This window comes from Sciurus carolinensis, chromosome 17 (genome assembly GCF_902686445.1).
Source record: "Sciurus carolinensis chromosome 17, mSciCar1.2, whole genome shotgun sequence".
Taxonomy (NCBI): Eukaryota; Metazoa; Chordata; class Mammalia; order Rodentia; family Sciuridae; genus Sciurus; species Sciurus carolinensis.
This window is the reverse complement of record NC_062229.1, coordinates 30,882,468-30,890,096: the sequence shown is the minus strand read 5'-3', so window position 1 is coordinate 30,890,096 and position 7,629 is coordinate 30,882,468. Positions and strand designations below refer to the sequence as shown.

General features: G+C 51.4%; 1 long non-coding RNA gene across 1 annotated transcript; it reads left to right on the top strand.

Annotated features, from left to right (window-relative positions):
• The first annotated feature begins 3,311 nt into the window (after positions 1-3,311).
• Positions 3,312-4,973, top strand: LOC124968424 (uncharacterized). Its single transcript, XR_007105716.1, has 3 exons — positions 3,312-3,405; positions 4,560-4,635; positions 4,894-4,973. It is a non-coding gene; the product is annotated as an uncharacterized LOC124968424 (long non-coding RNA).
• Positions 4,974-7,629: the final 2,656 nt, after the last annotated feature.

Below are 7,629 nucleotides of genomic sequence, written 5' to 3'. Positions count from 1 at the left end.
GAGGGTCGGGGTGGGTGAGGGTGGGTGAGGGTGGGGATGATGGTGGCCTGGCCCCCACAGAGCCGTGGAGCTGCCTGGGGAGAGGTCATGGGGAGTCAGTGGATGGGGAGAGCATGCTGAGCCACTCTGGGGCCAGGGAGGGACCCCACACCACCGCACTACTTTCCCCAGCCTCTCTGTGTCTCCCCGGTGTCACTGCCCTTCCCAGCTCTTCCATCTCCTCCATCTCCCTGGTCCTTACAGTTTTTCACGGTCCTTTTCATTGGCAACTGGGAAGCTGAGCCCTAGGCCATTCCTTAGGTCAGCAGTGGGGGATGAACCTCCCCTGCCGCCTGGTGTGTGTAACTCTAGTGCCCCACTTGCAGGTGGCTTCTGAGGTTGACCATGGGGCCAGGAAGAGACCTATGACAGTGGGTCAGTAAACAGAGTAATTCCAGGACTCAGTGGATGGAACTTAGAGATCGTAGCACCCCCAAACCCCTATAGTCATTTACAGATGAAAACACAGGGTCCGAAGAGGGAAATTGGATTGAGATGAACAAGTCACATAGGAATTAGGGATCATTGTCAACATTGTATCAAACATTTATCAAGTACTTACTGTGTACCAGGGGTTATCGTAAATTCTTTATTTATCTTAATTTGCACAATCCTCATGCTACCCTAGGAAGTAAGTGTTGTTATTCCCATTTCCCAGACGAGGAGACGGAGACTAGAACAGTGAGGGCAGTTTCATTTCCCCAGATCATACAACAAACCTGTGGCATAGCCCTGGGAGTGGTGGTCCAAGTATATAAGCATCTGTTGAGAGCTCTTTAGAAATAGAGGCAAACATTTCACTGAAGAAGATATAAGACTATCAATTAAACATTAAAATACACTCAGCATCATTAGTCATCAGGGGAATGCAAAAGAAAATTAGGAAATATACCTTCTGGAATGGCTAATGTTAAAAGAAAAAAAAGACTGATAATACCAAATGTTGGCTTGGATATGGAGCAACTAGAACTCTCATTGCTGAAGGGAAAACATACTGTATTTTTTTCTTAAAAAGTTTCATGTACACTTACTCATGGCAAAAACATTTGAGCTACCCAAATGTCCATCAGCTATCACACGGAAAGCAAACTGTGGTATCCATGCGATGGAATACCACTGGTTCCTTTGTAAAAAGGAACAAATCAACTCAGGTAACAGCATGGACAATGGCAAATGCGTTATGGCACAAAAGACTAAAGATGATATTGTTCCATTTATGTGAACTCTTCAGAAAAAGCAAGTCTAGAGGAACAGAAAGCAGAGTAGTGGTCCCCAGGAGCCAGGGGTAGGGAAGGGGTGGACTGTGAAGGCGGTGAGAGAGCTTCTTGTGTGTGGAGGTGTTATCTTATTATCATGGTGGTTATCCTGCTTATTCATTTGTCAGAACTTAACAAACTACATTTAAAAAGGGTAAACTCTCTGTTATATGTAAATTATACCTCACAAAATCTGATTTAAAAATAAAAACAGTCAGGCATGGTGGCACACGCCTGTAATTCCCAGGGCTCAGGAGGCCGAGGCAGGAGGATCGAGAGTTCAAAGCCAGGCTTAGCAACTTAGCCAAGCCCTAAGCAACTCAGTGAGGTCCTGTTTCTAAATAAAATAAAATTTAAAAAAAGGGCTGGGGATATGGCTCAGTGGTTAAGCACCTCTGAATTCCACCCGGGGTTCCCAAATAAATAAATAAAAATAAAAAATAAATTGAAACAGCCAACTGGTGAAATGAGAAGATAGGATTGTCAGGGTCAGCCTCATTGCAAAAGCGACATCTGCGAAAAGCCTTGGAGGAGGAGAGGGTGGCCAGCAGCTCCCCGGGGAAGAGCAAGCCAGGCAGAGGGAAGGTTCCAAGCAGAGCAGTGGTGTAAGATGATTAGATTTTAATGGTCCCACTGGCTGACCTGCTAGCAGTGGGGAGCAAGGCCCCGTTAGGAGGCCATTGTGAAGATCCAGGGGAGAGACAATGGAGCTTGGACACTGTGGTGGCAGTGGAGGTATTAAGAGTGGTTGGATTTGGGATATATTCTGAAGGCAGAGCCAACAGGATTTCCTGCCGGATTGGATGTGGGGTGTGAGACAAAGAGAGGAGGCAAGGATGACGTTAAGGTTTTTGGCTTGAGCAGCTGGAAATTCAGTCGGGCACCCCCCGTGGGCACTGTTGAGTGGTTTTAACCGTCTCCTGAGGCCTGTGGGTGAAGTCAAGATGGAGACAGGAGGGAGGGGCAGCTCGGCCTGCTACCAGCTCTGGGGCTCAGGGAACGGGCTGCACATTCTGGTTATTCCATTACCCTTTATTTATTGGCCTTATTGGCTTTTGTCATTTCCTCGTTGTCTCCTGTCTGGAGTGAAGGCTATAAATGTGATAGATTGACACAGGATACAGGAGGCCCAATTATCTCTGTTCAGCTGACCTCTCCTCTTGGGCTAGCCCTCCCCACCTTCCCTCACCCTAGCAGTGGCTCCTACAGCCTTGCCAAAGAGGCAGCCTGGCCCTGGCCTTCCAGAAAAATGGCTGCCCCTGGCAGGCAGATGGTCCCCAAGGAGAGACAGCTTTAAAGATGAATAGTGGAGGCAATCTCAGTCCCCTGTTAGTCGCACTTAATATCTCAGTGCACATAGAGGTGGCCACAGGGCAGGGTAGACAGGACAGGACATACTGCTGGTCGACCCACATCCGGGAAAGGGGGCTCTGCTGAGACCTGACACGCCTTTCTGGAATCTGAGCTGGCTTGTCTCTCCACAAAGGCTGGGATGATGGGGCTTTTTTCTCCAGCAGCAGGTGCCTGGCAGCTGCCTGGGGATGCCAACCCCGTGAGCTGGCATGGGAGGAAGTGCTTGTCAGGGTGGTCATTACACGTGTCAGGCTCAGGATGGCTCTGGCTAGACCCCTGTTGATCAGGCTGATTTGGGATACCCATGAGAGGGTGGCACCTCCCACTAGGTCCCAGGGGCCCTCTGGGATCCCCCCAGACAGAGCTTGGCACAGCCGAGACTTTGAGCATCATTTCTGAACAAATTCCCTTGCTTTACTTTCTGATGGTCCTCTGGCCTGTTTGCCTGCCTCTGTCCCTGGAAATGTCCCGAGGCTCTGGCCCCAGAGGGTTTGGGACAGGAAGGCTGAGATTCATTCCCAGGACTTCCGATATCCCCCTGTGCCTGACACAGACCCTGATTACCCACTGTGCCTTGCCTGTTCATGAGTGCCTGTGTGTGAGTCCACATGCATCTCCCCATCTGGGTGAGAATCTCAAATGACCCTGCGTTTGGCTTCCTTCCAGAAAAACACAGAGTGGAAGGTGGGCTGCTGGAGAGAGAAGGGAAAGGAGACGTCAGGGGACAGGAGGGATTCAAATGGAGAGGAGGATCCAGGTGAGTCTTGCAGAGTGGGTTGATGGATTGATAGATTTGTGTCTTCTGCAAAGCTTCCTGATGCCTGCTCTGCTGCGGGGCACTGCAGCGGGGTCTGGAGTCTGATCTGTTAACAAAGAGGCCTGGCCTGGCCATCCGTAGCCCTAGCCCCAGCGAGTGGCACAGGGTTGGTGTGCTCAGAGCACTGGGGTTAGGGTTGGCAGGTGCACAGGGACTGTGCCAGCACAGGCAGACTCAGAAGCAGCTGGTGTTGGGAGACAGCAGTCCCTGAGGCTTCCCGGAGCCCATCGGGGGTCTGCTGTCACAATCTTCCCTTGCTCTGGGTTGCTGCCCTTGTTTGCTGCCTCTACCTGTGGGAGTGCCTGGGCCTCTGTCTCCCTGCTCCTCCCAACCTCCTGGGCCTGAGTCTCGTGGCTGTCATGGCTGGTGGTGGAGGAGCTGCTGGTATGGGGGTAGGGGAGCTGCCAACGCTGTGGCTCCAGGGTGAGAGCTGACGTCTGTCCAGGAGCATCTCTCCCTGCCAAGGGCTGAGATCCTCAAGCTGCATGCCTTCCCTCTGACGTGGGAGCAGGCATCTGTCACTCACAGAGCCACCCGCCTGGACCCCAGCCTCACCCCAGCGTGGCCTGGGGTGACAGCTGCAGCATGGCCGAGAGCTCCGGCCTCCTCCCAAGGCCTTGGCCCCGACCACACTCCCTCCAGGTGAGCCTGCCCACATCCAAGGGGCAAAGACCCACCTCGAGCTCCCCGCGGAGGGGCCAAGAACCCCAGAGGCCAAGCCTTGGGTAGAGGAGGTAGTTAGTCGGGTCTCTTCTCTCACTACAGTGAGACCCCAACCCCTCTCAGCCTCGTGGTGGGGGCTGCACCTCATACGCCGCCTCCTGCAGTGCACATAGAAGACCATGAATAAGTTCCTAGCACAGGCCAGTCTCTGGGTGAGGTCCTGGCAGGCTATTAAGGAAAAACAGACATGGGCCTGACCTTGTGTTTCTTTTACATTCTGTCCTCTGGGGTTTCTAGTAAGAAATTCATTTGCCATCACTCACCGAGGTATGCACACAGGCCTGCCCCCAAGTTTTATATCTATCTGAAACAGCAGTTTCACAAACCAACACTCATCCCTCTTTTCTGTTCTGATGTTCTTTTTCAAAAAGCTGGTCACGGCCCACTACCCTGGGACACAGCCTGCCCCTTGAAAAGCCCTGGTCTGGTTGGAGGAAAAAGGCATAGGTAGGTGTCACAGGTGGTTAGAATGGACTTTTCCTGCCTTGATTTTGACCAAGGGACCAATGCCAAGTGTTCCAGGGTATCAAACCACATGTCTCTCTGATGCAGATTGTTTATAAGGGAAATATCAAAAGAAACAGTCACTTAAGTTGATAAAAAGGATTCTGAGAAAGCAGAGAAGGGCTGAGGGAACCCACACGTGGGTTTCTTTGGAGAAAACTGTCCTGTGTTGTCTCTATAAGGTCACCCACCCCCCCTTAGGTGCCAACATGGTGCTGGCCAAGCTTCTCTTCCTGATTTTACTCCTCATAACTTCTTCCCTCCGGCGCGAACTCGCACCCATTCAGTGCTTGACACCCCGCCCAGACCCCTGGCAACAAGGCTAACCCAATCAACCATCACCCCGTCCCCCAGCAACACGGCTCACCCAATCAGCTATCGCCCCGCCCCCCAGCAACAAGGCTCTCCCAATCAACTCTCACCCCGTTTCATGCCCCAACCAATCAGCCTCTTCCCGGCCCTATATAACTGTGTGCATTTTTAAAATAAAACGGGACTTTTCTGGTGATTAGCTTTGGACTGTGGCTCCGTGTGCTTCTTTCAGTCTGTAGGACCCCGTGACCTTTTCTTGGTGGGGGAGCTTTGGGGGGCATGTGCCACCTTCTAAACCCAGGTCTGGTAAGAGGATGTCAGAGAGGTAGGAGACATGATAGACATGAAGGACTGGACTTCTCTGGGCTTGAGATAGCTCAATGGATGCGTGACTAGGGTCTGACTCTGGCCCTGGCAACCCTGAATGAGGGTCGGGGGTCAGCTGCTCTGGGGGCTGGAGGTGCAGCAGAGTGTGCTGCTGTCAGGGCACAGGGACACGTGCTCCAAGTTTTTCCCATGGACCGGAGGTGGGCAGGCAGAGAGAAACCAGTGTGTGACACCACAGCATGGCTGCCTGGGGGAATCAAGGGTCTTGGCAGGAAGAGGCTGGGGGTTGACCCACGGGTATCTACGGGCAAGAGAAGAAGCCCCTGGAAGAGAGATGCACTTTCTTCCAGAAAGCAGGTTCAATAGGGAATCATTACAAAACCCCAAAGAAATGCCTGTGTGAGAATTCCCCCGATGGTCTGGCTGGCCTGGGGAGGAGAAGCCACTCAGCCACTCTGTCTGCTCAGGGTGCTGACGTTCTCAGCGGGGCTGAGACTGTATTTACAAGAAAAGTGACTGTTGACTGCTGTCGTGACCCAGGACTAAGAAGAAAAGCTATAGGATCTGCCTGGGTCTCATCCAGAGCCAGGGAGGATGCTCTCCACTGAATCAAGCTGAAAGGGACAGGGAGGGACAAAAATAAAGGATGGCGTCTCTCCCATCAGGGATCCCGTTTGTTCACATACCGGCTCTGCGAGCATTTGTGAGGAGGAACATTGGGTGCTGTGGAGCAAGGGATCAAGAAATGGGGAAGGGGTTGGGCCATGTCTGGGAAGATTCCCAGAGGAGGGGACATTCAGGTGAGACCTGAGGCTGGGCAGGAAGGAGAACAGTGTTCTGGGGAGAGGGAGTAGCAGCTGGCGAGGCTGGGGAGGAAGAGCCTGGAGCCTTTGAGGGGTTGGAGAGATGCGGTTACCGAGGTCGGCAGGGATGAGGCCTGGGAGGGATCGCCTTGATCCTGAGGCAACAGGAAGCCACCAAGCGGTTTTATCCAGGGCGTCATTATCTGGGATTAAAATATCACTCTGGCAGCTGAGTGAAGAGTTTGGAATGGATGAAGTTAGAGGAAGAAATTGCCCTGGTGGTCTCCGTGAGGCAAGACCTGACCTCTAAAAGGAAGGGGCAGCAACATGGAACCACGTGGTGGGATTTGGAGGACGCGATGAAGGTGAAACCAACAGGGGTTGGATGGGGGTGTGGCTGAGGGGAGCAGAGGGATGAGGGCGTCTGATGGGGTCTTCACAGCCAGGGCTAGATCAGAGGACTCAGTGTTGGACAGTTTGACCTTGAATGCTTTGCCGTTGCCCACGGTAGGCAGCTGGATGTGCTGGCTCGAGCGTGGTGGAGCAGCGGGGCTCAAGGTAAGGTTTGGGACTCTTGGACTGGGCATGTGGCTCAGTGGTGGCGTGCTTGCCTAGCATGCCTGAGTTCCTGGACTTGATCCCAGTGCTGGAGCTGGGGGTGGGGAGGGGGTGGTGGTGGTGAGATTCCAGTCGTCTTCAAACCCATGTTTTGAATATTTTTCACTCTTCCTAGGAGAGGGCCTAGAGCCCAGAGAGCTTGCATGTTTAGTGAGACCTGGAGGATATGCTCCTGAAGGAACTGAAAAGGCACAACTCAAAGGACAGTAGGAAGTGCAGGCCACAAGGATTAAAGAGGCAGACTGGATTTCATGCAAATACGGAAATTTTGTGAATCCAAACACAATATCAACAGAGCCAAAAGGCAACCCACCAAAGGGGAGCGACTACTTGCAGATGGTGTAGCTGGTAATGAAGAACTTCTAAAACAAAAAAACTGAACAACCTAATTAAAAAATGGCCAAAGGCCCTGGGTTCAAATCCCCAGCACCGCAAAAAAAAAAAAAAAAAAAAAAAAAAAAAAGAAAGCCAAAGGCCTTACATAGACATCTCTTCAAAGAAGCTATAAAATATGGCCATTAAGTATATAAAACATGTTCAGCATCAGTAATTGTTAGGAAAGTGTGATCGAAACTATAATGAGGTGCAATCTCATACCCATTAAAATGACCAATACCAAAAACCAAACAAATAAACAACAGAAAATGACAGGTGTCGTGAGGATGTGGAGAAATGAGTCCTTGTGCCCAGCAGGTGGGAATGTAAAATGGTACAGCCCCTGTGGAGAACAGCATGGTCGTTCCTCAAAAGATGGAATGGAATTACATGATCCAACAATTCCCCTTCTGGGTATACCCCAAAGAGTTGAAAGTAGGGTCTCCAAGAGATACTTATATACCATTTTCATAGCAGCCTTATTTATAACAGGTAGAATGTG